Genomic DNA, 17,503 nt, shown 5'->3' with positions numbered 1-17,503 from the left:
TCTTGTATTTTCAAATATTACCAGCAGGTAGAAAAACGTGCATTATAATTTTTTTTTTTGGGTCAAAGTGCTTTATAACTTTAAACGCAGGGAGTATATATATTGAACAGTGAACACTGCAGTGTTGCTCAACAGGGTCACAAATCAAACGTTAACCTAGCTTCATAGACACTTTACATATATTGATATTCATATAGGCTTTCTCTCAGTTTGATTGAGTCACGTGTTCGAAATTACGGATACAAAATACGAAAAGCTTTTGGAAACCTGTGGCTATGGATAACAATACTCCTCCGATCCTAAATGTAATGCCCTTATACTGGTGTGTATATAATTTTGTTTAATACTCTTCCGGTTCTAAATGTAATGCCCTTATACTGGTGTGTATAAGATTAAGAGCATTACATTTAGAACCGGAAGAGTATTAAACAAAATTAGGGCTAGTCTAGTGGGTCGTAGTAATATAATGGAAAGAGAGAGAAAAAAAAAACCGGTATAATATGATGCCAGTGAATTCAAGAAAGAAATGAAGCAATGGAATGTGGAATATGATAGAAACAAAAACATAAGAATGAAAATAAGCTAGACCCTTATCAGGGACTTACGGTTTATCTTACATAAAGTCTAACCTAACTTATTTAGTAAATAAACTGATATTATATTCAGACTTCTTTTCAGGTCTATTTAGATAAACAAGTCAGACTATTTTCGTAACGCTTAGCCTACAAGCCTACAGCCTAGAGGCATGGCTTATTTATTGTTTTTTAAAATTTGCCTTATTATATATTATATAATATCAATCAATTTTATAAATTATTTATAAAATTAGAAATTTTGGTTTCATCCTCAACCCCCTTTCATTTATTTGTCATTCCCCTCTACCTCTCTTATTTTAAATTGCTCAAACTCGTAATGTTAACTTATCTTCTCTCCCCTAATTTTTGTTATCTGTGAAAGCATAACAATTATTATAAATTTGTTTTAGTTATATCTAAATGAAATATTATAATCTCAATAGGAAGAGTTTGCCACAATTTATGTGAAAAAATTAAAAGAGGTAAAATCTTTTGTTATCTGTGAAAGCATAACAATTATTATAAATTTGTTTTAGTTATATCTAAATGAAATATTATAATCTCAATAGGAAGAGTTTGCCACAATTTATGTGAAAAAATTAAAAGAGGTAAAATCCAATTTTACATGCCACTTGTTGTGCTTAATTAATTTTAGAAATATGTCTATTTAATCAATAGATGATTAGTTTTTCTTATTCCTATGTGAGCTAAGAACTATTGTCACTATGCTTTTTTTTTTTTTGACTAGACTCTTATATTGCAAGTGAGATTGTATTCTAAACTTTTAAGACATAACATAGGTTTTTAAATAGGATTAAAGAGCTATATATGAACTTTGAGGCATAAATTTTTAAAACTATTTAAATGTCTATATTTTAAGTAAGCCTTTAAACAGGTTTCCGGTCTTATGAGATCTTTGGAAAACTTAGGCTTAGGCTGGGGCCTAAAAAAAGGCTACATACAGGTACAAGCCCAAACTTATTTACCTAAAACCTAGCCTAGTCTAACCTATCTCTATCCCTGCAGAAACGCGCAAAGGATTGAACGAAGCAGTGGGAGAGCGGGGGGGTTGGGGTACCTGATCCGGATCTCCCGAACGATGCAATACTCATATCCAGACAATTGGGAATGCTCCCTTCAACAATTGTCGCTGTGGCCCCTTCCGTCCCCCCCTTTTGTATCCTTCTGTAGCCTTTTTCCTAAAATCTTAATAACCTGTAAGAATTGAGCTAGCTCAATGACTATCGAGAGAAAGTTGAGGTATTAAATACTTCTCCGTCCTTAATATAGGACTCAATTATTAAATTGATTTTGGTCCTAAATATAAAATCCATTTATCATATTTATCAATTTTCTCTAAATTACCCCTATAGATACTCTCTCAATCATAATCAAGTAGAAAAGGGAGAGGGGGTATTAAGAAAGATGATTATAGTGTTTTAGAAAAAACGTGTCACTTTTCTTATAATTAACTAACTTACCTAACCTTCTTAATCTAATCAAATTAGTTAAACGGGTCTTATATTAAGAACCAGAAGAGTATTATATTTTCTCAAAAAAATTAAGGAGTGGATGTGTGTGTATATATTGATTTTATTGATGTGATGTGTTATGCGTGTGGGGAGAGAAGCACATATGATTGAGAGGAAGATTTCCAAATGACGATATACATATACGTGGAAGGATGGAAGGATTTGGAGGATGGCGGTGGAAGGGAATCATTGGTTGGGAATGAAATTTGGTGGCATCGGAGGTCAAGGAAGGATATGATTAAATCCATCCATTATTATTATATTCGCCCATGATCTCACTGAGATGACACCATTCAAATAATCCCACGCACCATTCCTTCCTTCCACCGATTCTGCTCTCTCTCCCCCTTTCTTATCACTTTAAATCCTGAAAATGACAATTATTAATTCATGTGTAATTCCTTTATTATCTCCGCTCTAAAATCTAGCACACACGTATACTTTATTATGCACAAAATCAAAATAAAAGAAAAGAACATAAATAAGTATGACGCTACATGTAATTGGACAATTGTTGGCAGTGTTCGCCCATAGGCACCATACTTTGGGAGATGGTGACAAGCTAAGATCTTCGAAAGAGATACTGGCTGCTTCCAAATAAGCGCTTTGTTTTGTAATTGTTCTTAGTGGCACATTTGTATCAGATATCGTATCTATGCAATGTATCTCCCGCCTCAATCAACGTTACTTTCCTCCACTTCGCCCTATGCCTAGTACGTGTTCTCCTCCTCCATGCATCCACAAAACTCCACTGCATGCAATAATATTCTAGTAATATCAACATAGATTTTATATATAAAAAGCCTTTGGCTCAAGTCACACACATACTCTCTTTAAATAGAAAATATCGTGGAACTAAGGCTGTATTTGGGTGACACCCCAAACCATGGTTTGGGTAATAAATCACCCAAACACCTACCCAAAAACCAAAACCATGGTTTTGGAAAAAGCAAAAATTTTTTGCTTTGGAGAAAAAAGGGAGAGCGTGAGAGCTTATAGGATACGTATCTTGTTATTTTTTTTATAAACATATTTAATCTTATATTTTATAAATATATATACATATTAATTAATTATTAATTATATTATCTTATGCATTATTAATTATGTTAATAAAAAATATATTATTAACAATTTTATTCCTTCAAATTAAAATATATCATAAAATCTATTTTTTCTGTAATTATCATATTAACTTATGTCTTTTTTTTAATAATTTGTATATATAAAAAGTGCTTCTGATAACAACTATCAAAATATTCTCACTTCTCAAAATCACTTTTTCATAAAATCTATTCTTCCCATAATCTATTCTCCAGAATCACTTTTTCAAACCACGGTTTGGTTTCATCCAAACACACCCTAAATTCCAAGTGAGTATATTTTGAATGTATGCGTGCGAATGCTCGGCGTGAGATTTGTAAATGACTTTCACCTGAAAGCTGATCAGGTCTGTGAGCGATTCTAATGTGGCTCAACACTGGGCATTAACTAAATTATATTACTTTCAGTTTTAATTAGAAGGTTTTGTTTATAGATTATAAACGGAGTTTTATAACTAGGATCGGGGATCACATATACATGTGCATGAGCCCATTCGTCTTGTGAACGTCATAACATTTTACGCACGAAAATAAATCTGAGTTATCAATTTATTTTTGTACCACGCATCCACAAATGAGGAGTCTCTTAATGGTTTTTAAGCCAAACAGGATTCCCTTGTCGACAGCGAGAAATATAATGATTGGCTTGGGCGTCGGGCCCCCTTCCGCACATGGCCGAAAGGGCATTTGAAAAGAAATTGTGCCCATGCCGTGTGTTAACTACACTGACCAATCTTACCGGTCATGGCTCTAACTCAACAAGCGTACGTATTGCACCTTTTTATGTTAATGTGTAATAATTCTTCATGACAGAATAGTGTCTGTTGCCTAGATGCGCTTGACGCGAGAGAGATATTCTATGATGCAAGTTTTGGTCTTTTGACTTTCTTTTGAGGGAGAATTACAATCAGTTCTAAAAAAAAAAAATTAATTATCCTAAAATTTATTAACAAGTAAAAAGTAAACAATGATAAGTTTTAAAATAAAAATGACAACAAATTTAGACTGGTTATTTGTCATTAAAATTTTTTAGTAATTAAGTTTTTTTCTTGTAACTTCTTGATAATTCCCCCTTCTTTTTAACGTGTATCTTTAAGTTGCATGTTTTTTATCAGTTTTTTTTTATATTAAAGCATAGGTATCTTTTTATTAGAGACAATCTTATTCTAAGTACTTTCGAGTACTAAATGCAGGCACATCTCCTAATAGAGATTTAAACTTTAGTTTGCCACGTTGTGAGGAACTAACATCTTTTAGTAGACTCAATCCCTATTGGTTGTTTCTATCAGTTTTATGGTCGTGACTCTGGTTCCTTCAGGAGCTACTGCGGATTCTGGGCTGGCAAGTTTGTGGTGTCCATCTCTATGTACAGCCCAACAACAACAATTTCGCAGAATCAGCGGAAACCAAGTAATTCATCACTGATCGGGAATGAGTACAGATAGAAAGGCTCAATGTTTAAGTCCTGTTATAAAAAGTGTTCACATTTATAATGCCTAACAATATACCAAACATGATTGTCAGGATACTTGTGTCTAAAAGAAAAAAAAAAGTCTCTTATAATAATACTACTTCTGGTCTTGAATTTAAAAACTAGTTTACTAATTTGAGGAGATTAAGAAAATAAGTTAAGTTAGTTATCTGTAATAAATAGATGTTGTTTTTCCTAAAATAATTTTGTTAATCAAGTGTCTTGACTAGAACTACTAGTATTTGAAAAGTTATCTTGAAAAAAATATATAAATATAAGAGACAAAATGAATTAGAATCTTATATTTAGAATCAAAATAAAAATCAAATAAGATCTTATATTAAAAACGGAGTAATATATGACTTTTATTAATACGAAAAAACATGTTTGTTTTTAAATGTTACAAATGTGGGAAACATCTTAGGGCAGGGGCAGGGGTAGGGGTAGGGAGCAGAGTAGAAAGGCGGGAGGAGAAGGGAAGGTTGTGGGGCCAAGGATGCCTCCCTTCTCTGACGGACCGGGAGAGACGCCTCGGCACTTGCACCATCACCCTCCCCCTCCCATCCCATTCACCGGCTTGCCCTACCCCTCTTTTATTTTTGGTCCCAATTAGTAGAAAGAGTCAGCACGTCTCCAAAAGTTTTTGTTCAAATATGAGCGCAAGGGTTTGAATGGGAGCAATCGAACAATGGAATCAAGTATTGCAGGTTACGGTACATTGAGTAAGTAAAACATATTTTTATAAAGTTGTGGCAACATATAGTGTACGAGTACAATATTAATATTTTCTTGCGTCTGTACATGAATTCAGCCTGAGGACCAATAATGTCGTGCTATAATTTCTAAACACTCCCTCCCTTGTTATGCTTTTGTGTGGATGGTTGTGCTGGGCAAGATACCCGTGAGTGAGATTTTACTCAATGTGACCATGGATGATGGTACTTTGGTGGCAGACTCCGTGACGCAGGCCTAGGCAGGTGGCTGGCTATCAGCCTCAATTCTCCCTCACCCTCCTATCCGCTTTCTGCCCTCTCTTTTTTTCCCTTCACAAATTCCTACTTACATGCTTCTTTAGCAAAATTTATAAAACAGATAAAAAATTTTTTTCCTATTTATAAGATGTCGAGAAATTTTTTTTATATAAATATATAATTTTATATTTTATTTATTATTATGATGATTTTATTTACATGAAGTATAATATATACTCTTTTGGTCCTTAATATAAGACCCATTTAACTAATTTGACTAGATTAAGGAAGTTAGGTAAATTGGTTAATTATAAGAAAAGTGACACATTTTTTCTAAAACAATATAATCATCTTTCTTAATACCCCATCTCCCTCTTCTATTTGATTATGGTTGAGGGAGTATCAATAGGGGTAATTTAGAAAAAATTGATAAATATGAGAAATGGGTCTTATATTTAGGACCAAAACAAACTCAACAATTAGGTCCTATATTAAGAACCGGAGGAGTATTAAATAGAGATAAATTTGGAAAGTTGCTAAATTTTAAACGAGAGTTAATAAAATTTAAAGTTTTTCCTGATATGTGTAAAACATGTTGAAAGTTATTTATAAATATAATCAAGGAAGTATTTCAATTTTTCTACTTATATAATACCTTACAAATTATATGTACGGTTGTTTCTAACCCATCTAGTCACTTAAAAGAAAATCTTAGGTAAGTTTAAACAAAATTTTTTTCACACATTTATTTTGAATTTTGTAAAATTATAATTGTTAATAAGTAATAACTGTTACTAAAAATGACTTATATTTGAGGATACTTAGGTAAAAACAAAACTATAATTTTAAAAATAATTTTACGATGCATGAAATAAATATGTGAGAGGCGTTTTATCTCTACTTGTATGAAAACACTTCTTAAAAATATTTTTAGAGTAATCTAAAGGAGTGTTTGGATGACTTAACAAATATTTTTAAAAAGTATTTTTATGCAAGCTAAAATAATATCCCTCTCACACATATATTTTGTATATTATAAAATTATTTTTTAAATTATTATTTTATTTCTAGTCAAACACTTCCAAGCATGGGCGCGAAGAATGAGGTCATCGGCTCATAGCCTGCAGCCGTGAGGGCGAGAAGGAAATAAATTTTGGGGGTGGGGGGGGATGAATTGTTTGAAATGTTGCTGAACAATGGCGGACCAGTCCTGCCCATTTTGGTTGGATCTTTTTGCTCTTTATTCTTTTCTCGCGCTTCCTTCCTCCTCCGCGTCCCGGACCCCACTCACCCCACCCCAAAAAGTGAGTTTCTCTCCCCTCCACCCCCAACCAAAAAAAAAAAAAAAACTCTTGTTTTTTGTGGTAAAAACTCCTTTTTTCCAAGGACAAAACCTTTCCAGTTTCCATCCCAGGGAGGCGTTTGGTTATCCAAAAAAATGTTTTTTAAAAACATTTTTTATAAATTAGGATAAATTTTTCTACATATTTACTTTATATACCGTAAATTACTTTTAAAATTATGATTTTGATTCTATTCAAACACCCCCTTAACCATATTTACAAAGTGTTTTAATATTAATTTTTTATCGTTCTGAATAAAATTATGATGTGAAATGTAACTAAATAATAATAATAAAGAATAATGCATTATAAATAAAAGTGATAATTAATTTCTGGGTTCTTATAGTTTCATCTGACTTTTAATTAGGTCTTTATAAAAAAAATTTTATCAGGTCTTTTTACTCTTTTTATTTTCACGTGTTTTTACTTAGGTCCCTCTATTTTTTCTTTTTATTAGATCCTTATAGTTTCACTTATTTTTTAATTAAGTCCTTTGTTGTTCTTAAAAAATTATTTATTAACTTTATTCTGTAAAATTAATTTCATTTTAAACTAATAATATAGAATTGGACAAAATAATTAATATAATCTTTAGTAATTAATAATTAATCAGAATAATTAATTATACTTAACTATAAATTATTTATAATTATATTTTAATTTTAGAAAATTTTATTATTATAGTTGGAATTTTATAGTTATAAAAATTAGAACTGAAAAATAAATAATATATCTGTTTAACTAAAAATTTAAAAGAATATTAACATAAGATTTTTATAATAATTTATTATTTTTAGAAGATTATTATTTAAAGAATAAAGAATAAAAACTACAAGGACCTGATTAAAAATAAAGTAAAACAATAAAGACCAATAAAAACATGTGAAAGCATAAGGACTTGATAAAAAAAAAAAATTATAGGGACCTGATTAAAAATCAATTAAAACTATAAGGACTTGCATATTAATTATCCCTAAATAAAATTAAAACATTAAATATTACTCAAAAATACTAAATATAATATATATTTTGTAATGTAATTTATATTATAAATGGGTCTTATATTTAAGAGTGGAGGAGTAATAGAGTGTTAGAATTAACGTTGTCATTATTGAGTTGATTTTTTTGGAGAGAATATCCTCGCAATGCCTGCTTCCGAATCCGATTTTGATAATTTAATAGACCTTTTCTTGTCAATAAAATTTAATAATATTAATGAACATTTTTATTTAAAAAAATTGATAATTTGAAAAATTTTAACGACATTAGGCCCTTTTAATTATTTTTGAAATATGTACTCCTTCCATTTTTATTTATCACGTGAAATTTTGAAAGATATAATGTTTTTAAACACTTGTCGTCTGTCATCGTTATAAGTGCATGTTTTTATTGATTATCCGTGCATAAAAATTTACTGAGTAATTCTTATGGCTGAGAATAACAAGAGCGTAGAACAATTAATCAGCTTTTACAAACAATCAATTCTTTTTGTGTAAAATTTCATTGATTAAGGAATAAAAAGATCTCACCTACCATAGAATAAAATTAAACCAATCATGAGTATTATAGATGCGCGTGAAATAGATGATCTTATATGGGAGAAAAAAAAAATCAGAGAGGGGGAGTATAAATAGAAATAAAAGTGAGTGAGAAATTTTCTTTAAAAGAATTTAAATAACTCAAATTTTTATTTAGATTATTGGATTTGTCAAAATTCTAATCAAGTCACATGATGATCCAAAAGAGAATTTTAAAATTTTATAAAATGATTCTAGTGCTCTTTTCATTAAAAACTCACAGAGATAAGCATTTCTATCATTCTTGTATTGTGTAAGAGCTCTGAACAAGAGAAACTTTGTATTTATCATTGTAAGGTGAAAAAAACGATCAATCAGGTAATGATGAGTTAGTTATTATATTAAATTCTCCTCCTTTAATACTAATAGTTTCATCGTAATAGCAAATTGTTAATTTAGAATAAAAATATGTTAACTACAAAATGAAACATACTAATTTTTAAAGTTATATTATGATAAAGTTTTATTTATAGACTTATTACAAGTATGTTATGAAGAAATAAAGCTGTTAATGATTTAAAATTAATACATATTTAAATGTGAAGTGGAACATGTTAATTTTCAAGGTTGTATTATGATCAAGGTTTATTCAAAAACTTATTACAAGTGTGTTATGAAGACAACAATTTGTAAATTTAGAAGTGAAATGTGTTAACTGTGTGAAATAAAACATGTTAATTTTTAAGGTTATATTATGATTAAGTTTTATTCCACGACTCATTGCAACTATATTATGGATTCAGGAGGTTGTTAATTTATAATTAAAATATTTTAATTAACTGTAAAATGAAATATGTTAATTTAGAACCCTCTTTTGATTTCTAATAAGAAGAGCATTACTATCACAAAAAAAGATATTAAAACCACTTCATAAAGTTTTACAATCACTCTTTAAGTCATGTGATATAATTCAGAGTTTGACAGATTTAATAATCATGATTAGGGCTGTTCAATTGTTTTTAAAGGGATTTTGCCTAAGTAAATTGCAAGAAATCCTCACCACACACACATAGACACGCGCATTACTTTACGGATATTTAGTCATTAATACCTTGACTAATTAACACTGGGATTGAGATAGCGGTTGCGGAGGAGTTGTAGAGAATATAGATACCGGCAGCTGTAAATTAGCAAGGTTCTTCCGCGGCTCCATCTGCCAGAGAGTTGACTGGGCTAATACATGATCTATATTTATGCTGGCTCAAATGCTACAGAGAGGTCTTTGTTTTTTTCTCTCCAAATTATATTAAGGCCATTAATTGGGAGAATTGTAATAGAGTCATATAAAAAGAAGATAATTATCAAAAAGTTTTAATAACAAGTGAAAGTTTATCAATTCTTATGTTGGATCTTATCATTGCAAATTGCTCAGATGTTATTATGATTTCATAGTAATTATGTTACTTTCTTGAAATTTTATTGCAATTTCCCCTTATTAACTTGTTGAATAGAGACTACATCTCAACACACCCTTTTAGATACCTTATAGATGAAACTGGGGATTTATTTTGTAGAGGTTGACACGTTGTTTTGAACTATACCAAAAGAGCGGAAAACTATGGTTGACTACCTTGCCAAAGACGTCCCATAGCTTAGAAAGTTAGAAGGAAACTATTGTATTCAAAAATCAACGATAAAATTAGTCTGCGTTAGCTTACTAATCTTGAAAAGGCGAAATACCAGTATATATTTAAAACTAAACATATGGCATTTCGGGAGACTTCTAAGCTGCTGGGTTTACTATAATAAACACTGTTATTAGTTTATTTGCGAAGCACGATCACTGGTTAACAACCGTCCAAACAGAGACTATAGCGCATATGTAATATTCGAGAATAATAGACGTCAGATCATGATAAATTAAATTAATGTCTAGTAACCTTACAGTGGCAATTAATAAGCGGAAAGCATTTTTTTGGGGGGGGGGATTGAATTAACGGGATAAAATAATGCTTAATGCAGCGACAATGTGTGTTGGGGAAGAAAATACTGGCCATCATCAATGGATGGTTTGATCATGCAGGGAGGAGGAAAAGTGGGGAAGTGAATTTTTGGAAAGAGGGAGACACGTACAGTGAGAAGAAAGAAGGAATATGACTGGGCTGTGTTGTTGGGGGTGGGGAGATTTAAAGCATAATGATGGGAGAGGGAGAAATGAAGAGGTAAGAAGGAAGAAAAAATGGGAAACAGATTTGAATGAGATTGTACTAGTGACAAGGCAACTACCTCCATAATATTAATATGAAGCTGCGTTTGAAAATGGGCGAGAATGAGGGACGAAGATTGGGAAGGAAAGGGCCATATGGACATTGTACCGCACTTGTATGAGAGCAGTAGAGCACTAAGGGGGGTTGTGGTGTGATTTGAGAGCAGAATCTAATGGAAATAAGTAAAAAAGACACATTCGTAATGGGGATTATCATAATGCTAGTGATGACTGGCTGGCCAAAGGCAACCCCCCAAAAAAAAAAAACAGGAAAATTAAGACACAAATGATGCTGCCGACTGTTAATTTCAGATAATTACCTCATGATGATTGCCTTTGAACCTGTTACTGTTGCCCCCTCTCCATCCCCTAATTTTAATTACTACCTCCGGTCCTTAATACAATACCTTATTTGACTTTTATTTTGATCATAAATATAAGACTCCAATCCATTTTGTCTCTCATATTTATACATTTTTTTCCAAATTAGCCCCCATAACAATGATAGTTCTAGTCAATACACTTGATTAGCAATGATATTTTAGGAAAGACAACACCTATTTAGGACAAATAACTAACTCAATTTACTTCCTTAATCTCCTCAAATTAATCAACTGGCTCTTATAATTAAGACCGGAGGTAGTAATATAATCCCCTCTTCTAAACTTTATGTTAATTATGAATATGTATTGTTAATTACGGTGTTTACACGGCAGGCATATAAAGCATACTTTTTTATACCATCTCTTATACTTAATATAGGAGTTTATTATATGTAAATATAAAACCTTAATAATCCTTGCTTTCGCCTAAATTTATAATTAAAAAAAATCCTATTGATTACATACGCTAATTGGGGAAATCTTTCATCAATCAATGAGGTAGTTTTAAATATAAATTATTAAAACAGGGTTCTCTAATAGATCCAACCCGCATTTTATAATAAATAACCGATTTAATTAATGTTTTAAGATAATATAAATTTTCTTGTGTGAATATTTCGATCAGTTCTTAAAAATAGCCGGCCGTCGGCGACGTAGACCACAATTTGTTGTCAAATTTTTGTTGGCATGTCAATTTATAAATCAAATGTATATGTTGTCCGCAGTCAATCAAGTGCCTTAAACGCACTAATTAATAGTTAACTCTTGATGTTTAGAAGTTGTAAACGAGCTTTCCAATCATCGCTTTATGCAGACCAATCAACCAATATCAAATAGTAAATTCAGATGGCAAGCAGCATTACTTAAAAAACTATGAATGACGTAACAAATATGTCTGCAAAATACTCTTTCCAAAAAAATTAAGTAAATTAGTTAATTATAAGAAATAAAATATATTTTTTCTATAATATCATAATCATTTTTCTTAATATCATTTTTTTCTCTTACTTAGTTATAGTTAAGAGAATATCAATAGAGATAACTTAAAAAAAAGTGATAAATATAATAAATAGGTTTTATATTTATGATTAAAATTAACTTAACAATCAATCCCATGTTAAGTATGGGAGAGTATCATATAGAATGGAGTTCCAGGTCTAGTCAATGTAATTAATATCAATATTATAAATAGAGATACTATTCATAAATAAAAAAAAATTATCCAATTTGTGAATATTTAAATTAAATTTTTATTTTCAATGTTCTCTCTCAGGGGGTAATGGTTGCCGCATATTATCAAGAAAAAAATTGACATAACTAGACACGACTATTACAGCTACTAATTAAACATAGCATGTACGGTTAATTGGTCGATTAATTATCAGGTGTTGTTTTAGTGAAAGGAAGGCGCTAATTGCTATGTCACCTCTTTGATTATTGCAACGTACAACGTGATAACGTGTCCCTCGATGTTATTATTAGATCGCCATTTGGTGATTTGTTGATGTTGTTTGGGAATTGCCGTCCCTACAACATCAAAACAAATTCAAAATTAGAAATAATTTGACAATTTGAATACTTAAAACTCACAAATCACCATGATGCGATATGATGGTCCCTAGATCAACCGCTCTAATTAAACAATTAAACAAATTATCTAAACAAAAACGACGGCCATTTAAATTAAGCCTCCTCAGAAATTAGAGCATGCTCGGGTATAGTGACAAGCATGTGAATGTCTTATTCCTTTCTTCTTTTTTCTTTTTTTTTTCACCCGAGTGAATGTCTTATTGCTGAAGCTTCCCAATGGACTGATTATTGCATTACGAACAATATAATAATGAATTTTTGTACTTGAAATCAAATTTAAATAAACGGCGAAAATAAATCACGTGTAGAAACAGTGCAGGTATTCGAGATCCTCAAATATTGTCTCGTCCTAAAGCACCTTTCCGTGTAAGGCAGCCCCAACTTAGCTTAAAAAGTATAGATATTGTTCGGACCTTTGGTTAAAAGTTAGTGCCATGTCCCTCCATATTTTATTTCATTTTTATTATCAACCTTTTTTTTTATTTTTAAAATTGACCCTGTATAACAATAACTTTCCTCAATCATTAAAATTCTACCAACGGTTCCCTAATAGTAGTAGTTTTGAAATTTTAAAGGCGAAGTTCTAAAATTGAACCCTGAGAAATCAGAGTAATTTAAGGTAACCTCCCGGCAAAGTTACCACGGCCGAGAAAATTAAGGTTTGTTTTTGTTCAATACTCACACTTCCCTAATCCGGGTCACCGTATTCCATGTTTCGGGAAGAAAATCGTAGTCGGCAGCGTACAATTTAAGAAAACATACTAATGGATTAAAATATTGGGACTTAATTATATATTATATAATAATTAAAAGTGAAATCCAACACAAAACAAAAAGCCGACCCTACATTGAACACGCACACTCAAATGAAAAAAAAGCAGTGGCACCAGCTAGCTACTAGCTACCTCATGTATCTTTTTCCCTCAGTCTAATTAAGCTGCTCGCTGCTTTCATGGCGCAGAAATTTTCAAATACAATAGTCAATTCCTCAACTCCCACACGTACCTTTGTTCCTATAAATACCCTTCTTCCCCCGCTCTCTTTTCTTCCTCACCAAGCGTCCCTCTTCTTCTCCTTCTCTCTTGTTCTTCTTTTTTCCTCCTTCTTCTCCCCCCCTCCCTCTTTATGATCTTCTGAAGCAGATCAGAGTAAGGAAGAATCTGTAAAGCTCAGGAGGGATAGCGCCGCGACACTGAAGATCCTTATCACTGCAGTGTACTTGGCGCTATCTATCCTGAGTTTCACGGCTTCTTCTTACTGCGTATATACTCTCACCAGGTTCAATATCTGAGAACTGCGCACCCCATGTTTAAAGATTCATGGTTTGGCATCTCTCTCTGAATGATTAAAATCCTTCCTGTATTATTTTTTCTCCATTTACATGATCGTTTCTGGATTAACTTCTTGTTTACTTACTGATGATTTATCAGGATTCAAATCTAACGTTACAAAAATGCTACTGAAGTGGATTTGTTTTGTTCTTGGTATTTTGCGTGGTGTGGTTTATGTGGTAAACAAACTAAGGTGAACGCTTTCCAGTCACTTTGTTATCTTTGTTCTTTCAGTCTTGTACCTGTGGAGCCTGTTAAACGGGTGTTTTTAGCGACTACCTCTTCTCTTCTCTGGTTCAAGAGGCCGAGAAAAGAGGTGGGGAGGAATTTTAACGCTCGTGTGTAGTCCCTTATGATAGATACAGGCTGACCTGGTTTTAATCCCACAGAAAAAAATTTTGCCTCATGATTAGTTCATTCTCTCGACCTCACGTTCTGTGTAAAAAGAGGTGCTTTTTTTTTCCCCTTTTGTTTCATTGCTCGATATTTAGTGTCATGTAGGGAAAATTATTTTATTCACAGTTGTACTTAGTACAAAAGTTGGTCTTTTTAGCTATGAAATTGGTCTCAGACTCGGTTCTCCGTAACGTGTGTTCTTGAATTTCAGAGGCTTTTTAATCGGTTGCCCTAGGGGGATTTCTCTCAGGTCACGGGATTCACTTTTGAGGATTCTAGAGGGAGCTCGAAATGCCTTCTTATCCAATAGAAGGACGGAGACCTTCTCCTAACTTCGCAAAGCATGTTTTGATTTTCGAAGCTTGTGAATGTCTGATGCTTTGACCAGTTGGCTGGCTGACATGTACAAAAAGATACGAGCTTCTTTTTTCCCTAGTCACTGACAGAAGGTCTAAAAGTATATTGTTTGTATTTTCATCATGTTTTCTGAGAACCGTATTGATGAGTTGGTTCGCTTTTTAATGGCGAGTCTGATCCAAACAGGACCCTACGCAACCCCCTTTTTCCTTTCTGAGCTCGATCTGAAAAGCAAAACCCTAGTGTTTCCTTGCAGCGACAGGGAAGCTATTTCGAGTTAAGAACTGTACCCGATGGGCTAGGGTTTCTCTATTTTATTTGACTGCAACATTTGCAGGCCTTTTCGTCAGTCATAATGGTGCGTTAGTTACTGTGGATGTTGACTCGTTTCCAACTGGGTTCCGCTCACATGTCTCGTCCCTTTCGTCTCCTTCCATTATTTACTTCCCTTCATAATCTTCATCATTAAATTCCCATTAAAAGCAATGTTTATGTAAGAGAACTACATTTAATTAATTACCCTCTCTGTCCCCTCCACCCACGTACTCACACACCATCACAAGTTTTCTTTTGTCGCATTTTTTTAATTCATGACCCCATGCAGCAAGTAATTAAATATATATCAAATGGGCCAAATAAATTAGAGATTTTCTCAGTCTTGCAGATGATGATGCTGAGCTTGACCTCAAATTCAACCGCCCTTTTTCCCCCTGTTCTTTTGCTTCCTTTCCTCTTCCGTGTTACTTATCCATTTCCTGTTAAAGATGCAATGGGAATCATATGGTTGGCCATTATGAGAAATTGGGATGTAATATAATATCTGAATGGACTTGTTTTAAAGATTTACAAGTTTGAATCAACTTTAGGGCACAGGATGTGCCTTGATGTACGGGGACAAAGCAGCCAACTGTACTGTATTAGATGTCCAAGCTTCTCCTGTTAATTATTTATTGCACATCTTTAGTTGAATAAAGCAACATATTTGTACAGATTTTCATCTCTTAAAAACTAAAAAGGACTTGTAGGTGCTGTGGCTGAACAGGATTCACCACCTCTTCGCACAGTATTATGTTTGCCTTTAAAGATGAGTTTGAATTGTTCATCAGAATATAGTACTTCACGATGAACTCAAGGTTGCTTTAGTACTGTGGTGAACAAACATAAAATATACATACAATCGCTTTTTGTTTTGGGAGTATCAATTTCAGACATAAATAAGCTAGCTGTTAAATGTAGCGTACATTTATATTCTCTTGCACACAAACACATATAATATACAGAGAGAGCTGGCCGGAGCAGGAATTAATTAGGGCAATGCTGCAGCAGTGAGAGTGGCAGACCAAAATGATTATACTGGTGTGAATTAAAATGATTCCTATCATCAACTGGCTCAAGCTTTGGAGACCAATTAACCAAAAGAAAAGAAAAATGAAGTTCTTAATTCCTTAATCCATACCCGTGGTTCAGCTGGGTCAAGCTTTTGAAATGTAGTAGTTTTAGTGTAACATACTCTTTCCCATTGTCCATAATCGATGCAAGTGATATTTCAGGCGGAGTTTGATGAGGTGGTGGTTTGAGTCGAACCAATCATACATGATTATGGTAGAAGTGTCGTTGTGTCAGCAAGAACAAGACCATTGGAAATCATTCTTAAAGTAATGAGTGTGCTCGTTCGTGTTCGTGTTCGTGTATGTATGTTGTGGTGGGGAAGAGTGTCTTCAAGCGGACAAAGCATGATGTGCGAAATAAATCATTCTTACACAACTGATAGCCATTTATTTATTACTGAGATTGAGAAACAGATATAGCAGCTCATTAGAATGTAAACTTCTTTTCATTAGTCAATAACTGTCTTGAGGAAAGGTAAAGTTTGAATTCTAAATATGGTTAAGAGCCATGGTGCCTCTCACTGTTGAATCTAGGGCAAGTATTTTCTAAGTTGGCCAGTAAACATGATGAGCCAAGAAAATGACTTTGCAATCACATTACTTCTAGCCTTACACTGGAGTACACACCGGAAACATTTCCCATTTTGGATCCGGAATTGCCCCTCTTAAAAGTTGACTGTATTTCAAAGAAGCTAAATATGGTTATGATATTTGGGAAGATATATGAGTATTGGTGAGGAATATGAATCACGGGGTTTTGATAAAATAATAATGAAGAATAAAAGAGACGGCTAGGGAGGAGCAGGTGGTGGTGGGACTGTGGTGTTAATTCTGTAGCCCCTGACACTTGGCGGCTAAAGTTCAGCTGCACTATATTGAATTCCTCTGTATCTTTCTGATCATTGCCCCAGATTTCTATTCATTCCTCTCTGGGCCCACCTTTCTCGTCCCTACTTCCGTTGATCCTCAAAATCTCTCTGTGGGTTCTTCTGCTTCAATTACTAGGCCCTACAATTTTCATGGAATCTTTGTGGGCTCTTATTGTTACCCATCATCGCAGCCCCATCCCCACCAACAATTGTTTCTACTGTTATATTCATTCGGTCCCAACACAACTTAGTTGCCCTTTAGAGGCATGATTTTTGTCCCCCCCCCCCCCAAAAAAAATATCTGGGAAACTCAGACGTAAGATTTGTTAAAAATCAATGCTTTGAAAGGGACAGAGAAGAGATAAACCAGATAGATGTGAATTGAAATGAACGAATTAAATCGACGTGCAC

General features: G+C 32.9%; 1 long non-coding RNA gene across 1 annotated transcript; it reads left to right on the top strand.

The window, feature by feature from the left end:
• The first annotated feature begins 13,824 nt into the window (after positions 1–13,824).
• LOC114726482 (uncharacterized) lies at positions 13,825–16,717 on the top strand. The gene is made up of 3 exons (XR_003738511.1): positions 13,825–14,073; positions 14,182–14,531; positions 14,690–16,717. It is a non-coding gene; the product is annotated as an uncharacterized LOC114726482 (long non-coding RNA).
• Positions 16,718–17,503: the final 786 nt, after the last annotated feature.

Source organism: Neltuma alba, unplaced genomic scaffold, assembly GCF_004799145.2.
Source record: "Neltuma alba isolate B1F8T4 unplaced genomic scaffold, ASM479914v2 tig00012379_pilon, whole genome shotgun sequence".
In the NCBI taxonomy this organism is placed as follows: Eukaryota; Viridiplantae; Streptophyta; class Magnoliopsida; order Fabales; family Fabaceae; genus Neltuma; species Neltuma alba.
Note: the sequence above shows the minus strand (reverse complement) of the source record. Positions and strands in the feature narration are given on the sequence as shown.